Source organism: Myotis myotis, unplaced genomic scaffold (genome assembly GCF_014108235.1).
Source record: "Myotis myotis isolate mMyoMyo1 unplaced genomic scaffold, mMyoMyo1.p scaffold_m19_p_8, whole genome shotgun sequence".
NCBI classification, from domain to species: domain Eukaryota; kingdom Metazoa; phylum Chordata; class Mammalia; order Chiroptera; family Vespertilionidae; genus Myotis; species Myotis myotis.
Window position 1 is genome coordinate 7,265,284 of NW_023416390.1, and position 15,371 is coordinate 7,280,654.

General features: G+C 42.3%; 1 protein-coding gene and 1 pseudogene across 1 annotated transcript in view; both read left to right on the forward strand.

The window, feature by feature from the left end:
* PLCL1 (phospholipase C like 1 (inactive)) overlaps window positions 1-15,371 on the forward strand; it is a 252,287-nt gene that overhangs the window by 139,069 nt on the left and 97,847 nt on the right. The window lies entirely within an intron of this gene.
* On the forward strand, window positions 14,903-15,062 carry LOC118662375 (annotated as a pseudogene).

Below are 15,371 nucleotides of genomic sequence, written 5' to 3' on the forward strand. Positions count from 1 at the left end.
GCTGGATAGACTTTTGCACATGCCTTTGAAAGCAGCACAGTGGGTCTTTTTATTGTGGATGTCACAAATATACACCTCAGGATAAAAGGAGCACAATGCTCTAACCTAATAAGACTGGAACTCGGGGGTTGTAATAAAATGTCCGGGGAGGGTAGATTCAGAAATTATTTCTCTAACAATTGATATGGATGGGAAGATGTACTGTTGGGAAAACTATGTGATGACTTACGGTTTGGGTAAAAATGGAGGGTCTGGTACTCCATTGGCCGGCGCTCGATGGAAGCCTGGTGGATGCATCCCCAGAGGTGCTCTTCAGGGCACAGAGTAGGAAGGTAAAGTGGAGGCTGGGTCTGTGGGTAGACAAGATAGCCAGCACATGGTGGAGTTCCCATTCAGTCCACTGGACCTTCTGCCCATCCTTAGAGTGCAGGGACTTCTCTAACCACAGCCCCTCGTCCGCTGCCCCGACTACTTTAGCCGGCTCCTGCCCTGTACAGTTCTTGGGTTGTGTGAGTCAGTTGCCATTTCCCCACATCCAGGAAACATATATTACTCAAAGTCAGCGATTTTCAACCCCTTTTATCTCATGGCACACATACACTAATTATTTAAAGTCTGCAGCACACCACCACAACAAAGAAAATAGGTATAATTTTGATTCATCCACATTGGACAGCTATTGTGTTGGCTGTTGTCATTTTTTTATTTGACAATCTAAGGGAAAAGAGGTCAGTGCCCCTGACTAAATAGTCAGGTATTGCATGTTTTAACCATTCTTGCAGCACACCAGTGTACCTTTCGGGGTGCACTGGTTGAAAATTGCTGCTCGAAGTAATTCCGTTGAACCTCCTACCCCAGGCCCGAGGCGGGGTTAAATCCTTCCCAGCCTCTCTCTTTGGTGGGGAGGATGAGGCTCACAGCACAGCAGTAGCTTTCTCCATCTCTTCTCCTTTACTTTCCCACTACCTCCCCTTTGATGCCTTCACTGTGGGTGAAGGGGTGAAGGCCACCACACCCAGGTCATGCGCAGGGGTCTCACACCTCACTCTGGAGTAGATCAGTCATGACTAGGACTGCGACAGAAGCTGGGACTGAGTTAGTTCTAGTTTAACACCTGTTACAAACATCACATGCAATCCATATCCCTAAAACTTTATATATTTAGGTTAACATAAGCACATCCCTAACTCCCCCCAAGTTATCTCAGTGGGAATGGTGGAAGATTGCTTTATATTTGGGATTACTTTCTATTTGGAAGTATAAGACATGCTTTCTCTGGAAGTTTTTCTGTTGTAGAAACATGTCAGTGATTTCCATGAAATTTATACAGATGTTATTTAGCTTTAAAAACTAACACCTAACTTGGGTAAATAAAGCTACTTCAAGTTCGGTAAGGTGTGCCTACATTAAAGATAAAGTTCATACTAGAAAATTTTTTCATTCAAGTCCTGATAAGTTTAATAGAGTCTCTTTTATGGAATAAGTAATTTCACATTTGATTTTCTTAGACTTTTTAATTTGTCCTAGTGGTGAGTTTCTTTTAGAATGAGCTCTAGGACATGTTCTCTTTCGTGTGTATGATCACCGAAGCAGACATGTTCTAGAAACACATCTTATCTGGTCTCCTTGTCTAGTCAGAGGACTGGTAAGAAAAGGGTCTTGTCCTCTGCATTTGGAAACGAGGCATTAAGCTGTCACTCTCCCAGCTTCCCAATACCTACCCTAGAGTTTTCGGTTTTGAATGGGTTCAGTGAAACTCTGAAGCCTTAATGTGTGGCACATGTCCATGACCTTGATAAATGACAGATATTAAATTTTGTCTCTTTTGGTGCAGCTGTGTTGTCATTTTGCTCTGTGTTCACTGGTAACTTTAGCTTTCTTTAGGTTATTGATGTAGTTTCATGTGCTACCATTTTAGCTAAAGCATCTTTTGTTCTCTCTCGTGAGTCTCCTAAGAATGGACCCATTTTGAGAACCAGTGGTTCCTGGGGTGTGGTGGGCGCAGGGATGGGTAGGTGGAGCACAGGGCATTTTTAGGGCATTGAAAGTATCCTGTATGATACTGTAATGGTGGACATGTATTTGCCCAAAATCTATAGAACTCTGCAACACAACCCTGATGTAAACTATGAACTTTAGTTAATAAAAATATATCCACGTTGGTACATCTACACAATGGAATACTACACTGCAGTAAAAAAGAAGGAACTCTTGCCATTTGCAACAGCATGGATGGAACTGGAGAGCATTATGCTAAGTGAAATTAGCCAGTCAGAGAAAGGTAAATACCACATGATCTCACTCATTTGTGGAATATAGAGAACAACATAGACTGATGAACAGGGGCAGATCCAAAGACAGAGAAACAGCGATCAGACTATCAAACCCCAGAGGGAAAGTAGGGGAGGGTGGGGGTAAGGGGAAGAGATCAACCAAAGGACTTGTATGCACGCATATAAGCCAAACCAATGGACACGGACAACAGGGGATTGAGAACATGAGTCGCGGCGGGGGAGGTTGGGGGTTAGTGGGGGGATGAGGACACATTTGTAATACCTGAACCAATAAAGAAATTAAAGATTATATATATATATATATATATATATATATATATATATATATATAATATATATATATCCACGTTGGTAAATGTGCCACACCAACACTAGCTGTAAAATAGGGGGCAGGGAGTGGATGGGAACTCTGTGTATTTTCTGAACAATTTTTCTGTAAATCTAAAACTGCTTAAAAGGTCAAGTCTACTAATTTAAAAAGTTGCCCGTGAGGATCAGTTAGGTGCACAGCAACTTTACTTCTGCAGGATCTCTGTGAGCATATTCTTTACAGGCTTACATAATACAGTTAAAAAAAAACCCCACTTCTCTCTCTCAAAGAGAAGTAATCAGTCGAACAAATCAGTAGTTATCAGAATTCAGGCTATGGTACATCCTGTTTTTCTAACTCCTCTAATTTACCAGTAAAGTAACCCAAATTGCACGAGGAAGGGAGCACATTGCTTGCTTTAAAGGATGCATGGGTGCTGTTAGGGCCCCATTATAACACCAGAGGAGAATCTGAGCGCAGACTTGAAAGCCTTACCTGAGGGGGCGGGGGAGGCGAAAGGGAGGGAGAGGAAAAGCGAGGAGGAGGAGGAGGAGGAGGAGGAGGAGGAGGAGGAGGAGGAGGAGGAGGAGGAGGAGGAGGAGGAGGAGGAAGAGGGAGGAGGAGGAGGAAGAGGAGGAGGAGGAGTTGGGGGATGAGGGATGGAGGGACTGTGCTTTGTTCTATTACCCAAAGGAGAAACACTGTAATATTAATTTTTGTGTAGTTTTTTCTAATTAAAATATAGTGAACAAACAATATTCTATTACTTTCAGGTGTACAACATAGTTATTTAACATTTATATACCTAATGGAGTGATCGCCATGGTAACTCTAGGTATCTATTTTGTCTGTTCATTTGTTTTGTTTTTTAAATTTCACCTCTAAGTGAAATCATATGGCATTCACCTCCTCTGACTTATTTCACTTAGATATTTCCACATTTTTATACAATCATCCATCAGTGATCACTTAGCTTACTTGGTTATTGTAAATAATGCTGCAATAAACATAGGGGTGCATATATATTTTTTAAATTAATGTTTTTGATTTCTTTGGATAGAGACCCAGAAGTGGAATTGCTGGGTCATATGATAATTCTAGTTCCAATTTTTTTGGAAACCTCCGTACTGTTTTTCATAGTGGCTGTACCAATTTGCAGTTCCATCCAGAGTGCGCTGGGTTCCCTTTCTCCACATCCTCGTCAGCACTTGTTATTTTTTGTCATGTTGATAGTATCCAATCTGACAGGTGTGAGGTCATTTCTCATTGTGGTTTTGATTTACATTTCCCTGATGATTAGTGATGTTGAGCATCTTTTCATGTGTAATTTGACCATCTGTATGTTTTCTTGAGAAAAATGTCTATTTAGGTCACCTGCCTACTTTTTGATCAGATTTTTTATGTTGAGTTGTATGAGTTCTTTATATATTTTGGATATTAACTCCTTATTGGAGTTACCATTTGCAAATATCTTTCCAACTCAGTGAGTTCCATTTTCATTTTGTTTATGGTTTCCTTAAAGAAAATATAAGCAGTAAAATCATAGACATTCCTCATAGCAATTTTTTTTCTGATATATCTCCACAGACAAGGGAAACAAACAAACAAATAAACAAATGGAGCTACATCAAACTAAAAAGTTTGCACAGCAAAGGAAACCATTAACAAAATAAAAAGATACCTCACTGAATGGGAGAACATACTCACCAATGCTATATCTGATAAGGAGTTAATATCCAAAATTTATAAATAACCGATAAAACCCAACATCAAAAAACCCCAAACAATCGAATTAAAAAATGGGCAAAGGATCTGAATAAACACTTCTCCAAAGAGGACATACAGATGGCCAGTAGACATATGAAAAGATGCTGAACATCACTAATCATCAGAGAGATGCAAATTAAAACCATAATGAGGTATATCACCTCACACCTGTCAGAATGGCTGTCATCAATACATCAACAAACAAGTGCTGGTGAGGATGTGGAGAAAAGGGAGCTCTTCTCCACTGTTGGTGGGAGTGCAGACCGGTGCGGCCACTGTGGAAAGCAGTATGACGTCTCCTCAAAAAATTAAAAATGTCATTGCCTCATGACACAGCAATTCCACTTCTGGGGATATATCCCAAGAAGTCCAAAACTTGAATTGGAAAGAAAATATGTTCCCCTATGTTCATTGCAGCGATATTTATAATAGCCAAGATTTGGAAGCAGCCCAAGTGCCCATCAGTATGAGTGGATAAAAAAGCTAAGTGTAGTTTTTCGTGCTTACTCAATACCAAGTACCCACTCTGTGCCAGGACACTCCCACTTCCTCTTTTTTCTGGTCTTGGTGTTGAATCTCAAGTAGCAGCCGAGTGGTTTCTTGTAGTCTGCTGAGGTCAACCCTGGATCACCAGAAGTGACAGGCGATGACTTTCTCTTCTCAACCTGCCACAGAGCTGCATCCTTTCACACACCGCACTCCTCCAGTTCTAAACAATGTAACCAGAAACAGGTCTTTGTTAACGGAGCTGTTCTCAGCATTGGGCGTTCTTGAATTACACTCAAGAAAGGCCTTTCATGGCCTTGCACATGGTAATGTCTGTTTCAGGCAGGCAATTCCTATAGGCCAAGGACTTGAATCTCTTTAGTTCTGTGTGACAGAGCTACCTGGTCTCTGGCATTTAACTAGGTTCGATGGAATCTGGTGAAGTATAGGTTTGAGGGAGAATGCTATTCCTGATCTTCATCTTCCATTTCATGAGCCTGTGGAGTGGAGCCATCAGAGAGAGGACAACAGAAGAAAGAAGGCTTTGTCAGTCGGACGCGGTTTGGACCCAGGCAGTGACATTTCAGAAGCCGCAAGAAGGGCCTCTTTTATCCTCCAAAATATACTGCAGTCTGATTCCTTTAATTCCCTAATTAATAATGGGGTTAGTAATGCTTCAATCAAGGATGATCTTATGTTAAAATATAACTATCTCCTGGCTATTACTCTCTTCAGTTATAGACTTTGTGGTGAATGAGTTGCTGAACTCAGGTAAGGCAAATGAAAAAGGAAGTCTGAGGGTCTGGTGGCCTGATTTGGGTGGGAATGATGGAGAGTGGTTCTGAGGGTCAGAGGAAATGAAAAGTGAGGCCAATGGAAGAGAAACTTCTAGTTTACTCAGTTTTCTTTGGGAATTTTCTTGAGAAGAATTGAACCAGATGTGTGCATATTATATCAGTATGTGTGCATGCATGTGGTGTGTGTGTGTGTGTGTGTAGGGAGGCAGGCAGTACACAGTGATGCTTTCTTAGATACCCAGTACGCCACGCATGTAAAATCACCATTTATCATTTTTTGATCTCTAGCCTGTTGCACAACCACGTATTTATTGGCCACTCAAACCACTTCCTCTGGTCATGGTGGCCTCTGTTTCTGTGGTAACATAGGAAATCAGGACTGTGGATAATGTTGCATCAGAAAAGCTTTTATCGTCACTTGGTTTAAGCTTGACAGAGAAATTGAGCTAGCACCTCCACAGAAATTGCATAGCACCTCCACAGAGAGGTCATCCAGTGACTTAAAATGACCCTGTCCCTCTGCCCGAACGCTCCGGAATGAAGAACTGCTCATTCTCCAAATCCACAGTGTGCTTACTCCTTGGCTTCTGTCTCTCCCCCTCTGACAGCCTTTATCAAACAGCTGATGCATTGAAAGTGGTAATCAAAGAAGATTTACAAAGAGGTGGTTGGAAAAGAACCAAAAAATGATGGTGAATCACTTCAGAACCAGCAACAGAGGAAACATTGCCAGCCTTACGCCTGAGGGAACAGAGGAAGGAGAGTTTGTTGTTGGACCCAGGTGGAACTCACCCACTTTCAAGATAATGGCCAGGCAGGGAGAGAGCAGTGCGGAATCAAAATCTTGGTATTTCTCTCTTCAGCTGATTCCTTTATTGGTGGAAGAACCCCAAGAGAAGTATGAGGACCAGGGTCCATAGAGGTCAGCTTCCTGGGGCACAGAGCAGGGCAGAGAAGGGGAGGGAATTGTTTGGGGAGGGCAAATGAAAAGCATACGGCACTAGTACAGTTTCCCTATAAGCTGCCAGGATTAAATATAATGATCTGTAAAAGCATTTAGCACAGCACCCGGCGCATGATAAGTACCCTATAAATGTAGTCTAGTGATAGTAGTAATAGTGGTACTGATAATCAGATTAGGATATTTTTACTACATTTTAGCTGAACCATCTCTAAGGGCCTCTCCTGGTGCCCTAATCATTACCTTTCATTTCATATCCCAGCGTTATTATGAAATGGACTTAAGTAAGACCTGTTTGTCTTGTCCAAGTCACACCTGCAGGTATGAATTTATAGCCACACGCCTCTTTAATTTTGATAGATGGAAATGTAATTTAATTATCATTTAGCTATGCCAAATTTTGGAGATTACATGTATAAGGCATTTATAGCCTTAATGGGCACCCATGACAAAGAAATACCCAAGTGTGTCTCTTTCTCAATTTATACCTCAATGCTGCTTCTGGGGAAGAGGGGATGGAGCATGAGCTTTAAGTTAATGGGTAGGTGTATGGCTAAGGACATTAAATAGAACCAACATCTCCTTCCCCTTCCCCTCCCTCCTCTTCTGTGTGTGTGTGTGTGTGTGTGTGTGTGTGTGTGTGTGTGTAGAATGTGTGAGTTGTACCTAAGGCAGTGCAGTTGCAAATAGTTATGTTTGAGAGGTTGATCCACTGGATTGCATGTCGTTGAAGTTGGCTCATTCTCATGGCTTTAGAGTGTTCTGTGGGATGACTATGCCACAATTTACACAGCTATACTTTAGGTGATGTGTGTAAGTTGTTTCTAACTTTTGGCTTTTATGAACAGTGCTGCCATCATCATTCTTACACATGCCTTTTGAGAACACATTTGTGCATTTTTGTTTTGTATATATCTTAAAGTAGAATTGCTGGGTGACAGGGAATACATACATGTGTTTGATTTTAGAAGTCCAGTTGCTCTCCATTGCACACAGAGCCCACATGTTTGATTTTAATAGATACCAGCAAATAAAATTTTCCAAAGTGATCGTACCCATGTACATTCCCACAAATAGAATATATTTTAAGATCTGTAAAATTCTGTTAAATTCATAATATGATTTTACAAAAATATAGTTTGAATCATGTGAAAAATGGGTATGTTTTTCTCTTTTGTTGACATCCTATTGTAGTTATATTCTTAGATTGCAAGGCGCAGCCTCATTTCTGTGAGCTTAGCTTGTTGGCAGGGGTTTGTTAGGGTAAAGATTCATATGCGCACAAATTAGAAAAAGCTGAATTGTGTTGCTTTAGGAAGGGTATAAAAATGCACAGGGCCAGGCTGTGGGATCTGGAGCGTTCCGCTCATTGCGCTTGCTTCTTCCTGTAAGCTGTGCTGGTGTCCTGGGGGTGGGCCGGTCCAGCCTCTCTGGGCCTGTGTTCAGCAGGAAGTTACCATAGGTTCTACTGTGAACCAGCATCAGTTCTGACTGTGTGGTCATCTCTTCCGGTTGCTCCCCTGCCATGCGCCTTGCAAACATTTGATTCTCACCCTTACTGAAGGGGAGCTACTCTGTGCCACCAGTCCTTAAGGATTCCAGCCCCTTTCTGAGCTCTGTACCATTCCAAGCCCATCAGCCTCAGGGTGCTGCCTGCTCTCATCCCTTCCCAGGAGCAGGTGCCCGCGCCAGTGGCTTTCTAGATCCAGGGGTTGGCAGACACCCTTTGTTTATGTTAGATGCCAGGTGAATTACACGGAATCAGAAGAATGTCATAGGAAAACTTTAGCAACCATTATTTTGAAATAAGAACATAGAGATCTTTTTTATATTAGATACCTTTTAAAAAATATTTTTTTTTATTGATTTCAGAGAGGAAGGGAGAGGGAGAGAGAGAAGAAACATCAATGATGAGAGAGAATCATTGATTGGCTGCCTGCTGTGTCCCACACTGGGGATTGAGCCCACAACCTGGGATTGTGCCCTCACCGGGAATCAACCATGACCTATTGGTTCAACCACTGAGCCACACCAGCTGGGTTATAATAGATATCTTAATGCAGATCCCTGCTAAGACTTACTAATTTTTTGTGCATCTTTATAGCTTAAAAAACAAGGGGTAGAAGTTGCCATTTTGTGCTGATTTAGTCTATGCTGGTTAAATGAGTTATTAAGGAAGGAATCTATTATGAGGGGCAGGGAGGACCAGTCTAAACAGTTCTGTACTTCATGGGTAAACTGGGTAGAGTCGAGGTTCTCCTTATGGAACCCAATGCAGAAACCATTTATTCCCAAAACCACCACCTCTTGTTACTTCCTGGAATCCTTTATTGGTTCAGCAAGTTTAATGATAATATGGGAAGTGAAAGCCAACATTTATACTCTTGCTTTTAGCTTCTAGACCAGCCGTGGGCAAACTACGGCCTGCGGGCCGAATCCGGCCCGCTTGAAATGAATAAAACTAAAAAAAAAAAGACCGTACCCTTTTATGTAATGATGTTTACTTTGAATTTATATTAGTTCACACAAACACTCCATCCATGCTTTTGTTCCGGCCCTCCGGTCCAGTTTAAGAACCCATTGTGGCCCTCGAGTCAAAAAGTTTGCCCACCCCTGTTCTAGACTCTCAAGATAGAGGGCCTGTCTGTTTCACCTGCTCTGCCTTCTGGAATTACAGAGAGTTCCCCTGGGGAATTTCTTGGCCCAACTCATGCTTAATGTTTTTAGTTAATGCCCACTCTGTCATTGTCTCTGTGGTTGTCAGGAGAATATATGGCCTATGCAAATACATTCCTACTTTACATTCTTTATGCACACCTCGACAGATATTTCCATAGCTCCTCTGAACGGGAGGCAGGGCTGTTATGAACTGTTGTGGTGGAAAAAGGTTGGGTTTCTGCTGACTTCAAGACCTTGCCACCACAGCACACACTGAAGCTCCTAATGAGAGAATGCATGAAAGATAACCTGACCTAGTGGCGGGATTTACACACGTGATGCTTTTCTGTAAGTGACCAATGCTAGACAGTGCATGTGCAGGACCAGTCTTCTTGTTCTCACAGGGTAATTGAACTAACAGGGTAATTAAAAATCAGGACTAACTTGTCATTTCACTGCTGTATTCCTATGAATAAATTAAACCTTAAGCATTATTTAAGGCTTCCAAGTAATGTATTTAGCATTTTTTTTTTACAGCAAGTCTGGAAGCTGGGCCCATTTCTAGAAGTGTTCTGCTCAGTAGCTAGCCTTTTGTGGAAACAGTCGATTTTAAACACTTGGTTCATTTAAATTACTCTTTTTTTTTTTTTTTTGCTTTCGAGAAAGATTGAAGAGTTACAGGGACGTTTAGTGGCTTAGTCATCCATTTCCTTATGGATCATTCACATGTACCGATGCCAGGGAACATTTAAGTGATTAAAATGTTCTGAATGAACTTGTCATTTGAGAGTACTCTTTGAATGAATGTCTTTATTATATTGAAAGTATCCTACTAGTACGCTTTAGGCTTGCTTCCAAGATTAATTCATAAGTGGCTCTGGGTAACTTATCCATAGAGTGTGTGTCTGAATAAATCCATGATGTATTTGCTTAAAGAATCTTTGTGGCTCTTGAAAGATATACAGGAATTTAATAGTCAGTATTGTTTATCAAATCTAGGGTGGTCATGTTTAAATAATACATTAAAGAATGAGATGACTCATTTTATAACTTTTTTATTGTTCATCTTAAATGCTAGAAAAAATAGATTCTTAAAAATCTCTAATATTTAAAACTCAAGTTGCATATATCAATCTCAGTCTCATATACAAAAACATTGAAACTTATAGCATTGTTTACCAGCATAAACACCTTCTGCATCTTTTTGTGTAAGAGAATAGATTGGCCACGTTATACTGATTATTTGAAATTTTGCTCTGTTTCCAATTTCCAATTCTTAAAAAGGTCCTGCTGAGCCAATGAGCATGGGAGTGCTTCTTTTTAAATTAGCCGGTGCTGCAGAACATGAAAGAAATCAAGAGGCTGTTAACACACCCAGAAACAGTCCTTCCCCAGCCCTCGGTGGCTAAGACAGCTTAGTGAAATTAAAATATGCAGACAAGACAGGGGAGGGAGGTGAGTTTTAAAACTATTTTCTTTTAAACTTTCCTTCCTTCCCACCCTCCTTTCCTTCCCACCCTCCTTTATGTCCCGAATCCAAGAGTGTTAACTAGAACTTCACATTCAGTATCTTCCCAGTGCCAAGTGCTGGGCACAGGGAGGTGTGCCCTCGCTCCCTGCGAGTGCAGTAAGGAAAAAGGGGAATTACAGCACTCTCACTGCCAGACTGCAAAGGTTAATGCCCTTCTCGCAGCAGGCTTCCAGGTGACCTTCCCAGAACACTTGCTCTGTGATGGGAGAGGAAAGCTCTCTCAGGGGCAGAGGTGGGAGATGGCACTTCATTTACAACCCAGGGTCCCTCCAGGGGGTTACTGTTCTGAGATGGAGCCTGGAGCACTTTTCTGACTGTGCTGCCCTTGGAACATTGAAACAGAGGCTGCCTTCGCTGAGAAGGCCTCTTTTCTGAACTGTGGCCCCAGAGCCTCTCACCAGTTTCCTAAGACTCTGCTTCCGCTTCTTAAGAGATCTCTCCGGGAGGGATGGGAACCCTGGAGGAAGGTCAGTGCTGGAGGAAAGCCATTCTCCCTTCATTGTTTAGTTCTTCATTACAGAGTGTTTATTGCCTGCCCGCCTTATGGTAGACACTGAGCTAGGTCCCGGGGGCCTGCCCACAAGATTAAAGTGTCGAAGGGGGAGGCAGACATTAATTAAAGATTCACACAGATGTCTGTCAACACAATGGGGTGAAAGGTATGCCATGCGTGTTCATGTGTAAAGGTGCGGGGGGTGGTGAGGGAAGCCTGGGACTGGGCAACTGGGCAAAGGGGGCAGAGGAGGCGGCTCCAAGTCCTGGCTGGTGGCTGGGAAAGTGACCGTCCCACAAGCAATGCCAGAAGATACAGGGGACTGAGGGCTTCTTTTTGGCTGGGCCGATGGTGTAGATTTTCTCAACTTAGACTGTTCCTTTTAGTATGACGGGCACATGCACATCTGGACGATACAGTCCACGTGTGCACATAATAGCTGCTTAATAAATACTCACTGAAATAGCAGAGCTGATTAAGACACTTAGGGCAGCAGCTGAAGGATGCTTAACACATTCAGAGGTGATTTCTGAGTGTCTAGAGAAGCATGCTTTAAACAGAGAGAAGAGAGAGGCAGTTCAACTGTTTCTGCCCTTCAAGAGAAGCAACCCAAAAGGACGGAAGTTGTTAGAAGTGCGGGTGAGGTGTCTGATGACAGAAACCATGAGAAGACAAGTCAGTGATGTCAGATTCAGAAAGTATTGTCATTATTGTTAAGAGTGATGATGACATTGACTTTATGGAGATAGGCAGTTCATTTCTCCCATTAAATGTGTGTGTGTGTGTGTGTGTGTGTGTGTGTGTGTGTGTACGTGTGTACATGGGTACATACATACTTGAGGCCAAATTAAATATTAAATTTTGGTGAAAAAGGACAGAGTTGCAAGATTTAGTTCATGGAAAAATATAAGATGCCTACATTTGAAGTTCAAGTAAACAAAGAATAATTGTTATACATATGTCCCAAACACCCTACAATAGGACACTTTTCCTCCGAGAACTCACTCATATTTTAAACCATGGCGTATACAATGTTCATATTTATGTTTATTCTCAGTTCATTCCTGCTCCACATAGTTTTAAAATCTTAACCTGGAGCCTCCAGTGAGCGTGCGGGGACATGATGAAGGCCCCTATCCTGAGGGTCCTGGGGGCCGCTGATTCATAGCAAGGGCTCTGTGTCGGCTTCTCTCTCCAGGGTTACTGTTCCGAGACGGAGCCTGGAGCACTTTGCTGACTGTGCTGCCCTTCGGAGCATTGAAACAGAGGCTGCCTTCGCTGCGAAGGCCTCTCTTCTGAACTGCGGCCTCAGAGCCTCTCACCAGTTTCCTAAGACTCTGCTTCCACTTCTTGGGAGATCTCTCGGGGAGGGAAGGGGACCCCTGCAGCCCTGCCAGACCAGTTACCCAGCTCAGGGTGTGTGGACGCCATGGAAGAGAAACAACCCGTGAAGATGAAGCTTAGAAGGCCATCTACACACACGAACACCATTGTTGCTTTGGGCGCAGGAGTTTAAAATGTTCCTGAATATTGACGATGATGTTGATGAATTAAAGAATAGAATCTGATTGGGACACATAGAGGTGGCTGTAATATGCATCATGATTTGTTCTTCTAAAGAGGAAAGTAGAAATCCAAAAACGGGGCTTCTAATGTGAGGGTTGATGTGTCAGATAAAACATGATCTAGAAACATGTTTTGTGAGCCATGAAGCACACATTATTAGAATTAGAGACTGCCCTAATATGAGTAATTTTTTTTAAACATTAAACGTTAGGGCATTTTGCATGACAACTGTAGACATCAAAGCCAGCGAGTGGTGTTAACGATCAGCTGAACCCTTATTTCATGGATGCGGTTAGAGAAGGACAGTGATTTGTCTTACGGTTCCCAGGCTGACTAGACCCTGGCCTAGAACCCGGATCTCCAGATAGCCTCCTGGTGCTCTTCCTCCTTCACGTGGCTCCATCTGTTTTGAAGTTTCCACGATGGACCTCAAATTTGTGTTGTTAAAACTTTCACACATGGAACTGGCGGTTACTTAGCATATTGCACATACATCACATACTATCGTCCAAAGGAATTATGTGGTGCATCAGTTCCCTGCGGCTGCTGTAACAAATTAACACGAACTTGTTGAATGACAACAACATTTTCAAAGCCCTGGAAGCCAGAAGTCTGAAATGGAGTTGCCAGCAGGGCTACCCTCCCCAGAGGCCCTGGAGGGAATCGGTTCCTGCCTCCTCCAGCTTTTGGTGGCGAGTGCCATTCCCTGACTGTGACCGCGTCACTCCGATCTCTGCCTCTGTCTTCACATCACCTTCCTCTGTGAGTGTGTCCCATTCCCTCTGCCTCTCTCTTACAAGGATACTTGTGACGCATGTAGGGCCCACCAAGATTATCGGGATAATCTCATCTTAATATCCTAAATTTATTCACATCTGCAAAAACTACCATGCAAGGAAATATAGGTTCCAAGGGACTCAAGTCTTTGGAGGGTCACCATTCAGCCCAGAGTTAGGAAATACATTTCCTTGGAAACCTATACATTTAACCAACAAGGTATTCTATTCCCTTCATTTGTCCGAACCTTCTTCTGATAACCTCCTAACTGTTGAGTTATAAGGGCTTTGGGAGGTCAAGAACCCAGACAGAATGGCTGGAATTACCAGTCTCAGCAGCAACCACTGACATACATGTGTGTAATTCAGTACACATATTAAAAATACCAACCTTACAATGTTATAGGCAAAGAGGAGCCCACTGGTGTGAAGATTCATTGAGAGGATGCAAAGAAAAGATGATTAAATACCACTGTTTTTCAAAGTACAGAAAACCTTGCATTAGTAATAATTAGTGGAATGTTAGTCCTTTCTCTTATGAGTCTGTTAAGCTGATTTCATCACAAACCTAAAAAAATTACTTTCAGCACCTGGATGTACAAAAGATCAGTATGAAGTTCAGATTCCACTACTCATCCTCCACAACTACTGATATTTCCTAATTCATTTATAACTCACTCCCCGACGACCTCCAAAAGTGACATAAAGTGGCTTATCATGGGAGACATGCGGTTAGAAATAAAACTTGCAGCGATTATAGATGGAAAGGGAAATAAATGTGCCTTTTGAAGCTAGAGAATGAATACTAATACTAATAATGAGTGCTACTTCTAAGCTTCCTGGCAGCCCGGCAGCAGGGGAATCCGGTAGCACAAGGCTCATACGTAGTGTTTTCTTTACTGCTTCCCCCTCCAAGCTGAGATTGTTATAGAAATGGCAGTGACCACCTCCAGTCTTGGTTATTCTCTCCAGACACAAAGTTAATTTTGATTTACAATGACATGAGCTCTTCCAATTTTTACATACTGTATTACACGGGCTTGAGTAATCTTGGGGTGTGGTTTTAGATTTTATACCACGATATTGAAATCAACCTGTGGTAGTAAGTGCTATGCCTAAAGGAGACTGTGTCTTTTTCTTTTACCTGTGAGCATTTTATTAAGGTCGTGCTTTTCCTTCAAGTTCAGTTTTGTTTCTCACTGAATCCCATTACTGACTCAAGGCACCTTTTGAGTAAATCTTCTTACCTGAAGGCTCTAACCAATCGCTTCTCGGCCTTTTGGCTAAGATCAAGTGTAGTATCTGAAGGCTCTAACCATGTCTCTGTACCAAGTTTATACATATTACACTGTCAAGTGGTGTGCTGTTTTATTCAGCCGTTGCTTAAATGAAAATCTACTGACTTTCACTAAGAAAATCTGAGACAGCATTCCATAGGTGGTCTGAACTGAAGGCAAATATGGGCAGTGAGTAGACCAATTCTAGACAGATGGGTAAGGAAGCTGTGAGGATGCGCGTGAATGGAATCGTGGTTAAACATCAGCACAGCAGCGCAGTCGGGGATTGTAAACGTGTGTGGGCTTACTGTATCGTTTTTATATAGCCTAGCCAAATTAACCCAATATTTTGTGTGAGCGTTAAACGTTTCTTTCTTAAGGTGGAGAACTATGGGGGTTGCTAATTTTCCACGCAAGTTGCTCACCTCTCTTTGAGAGCTTAGTGTTTCTGCGGC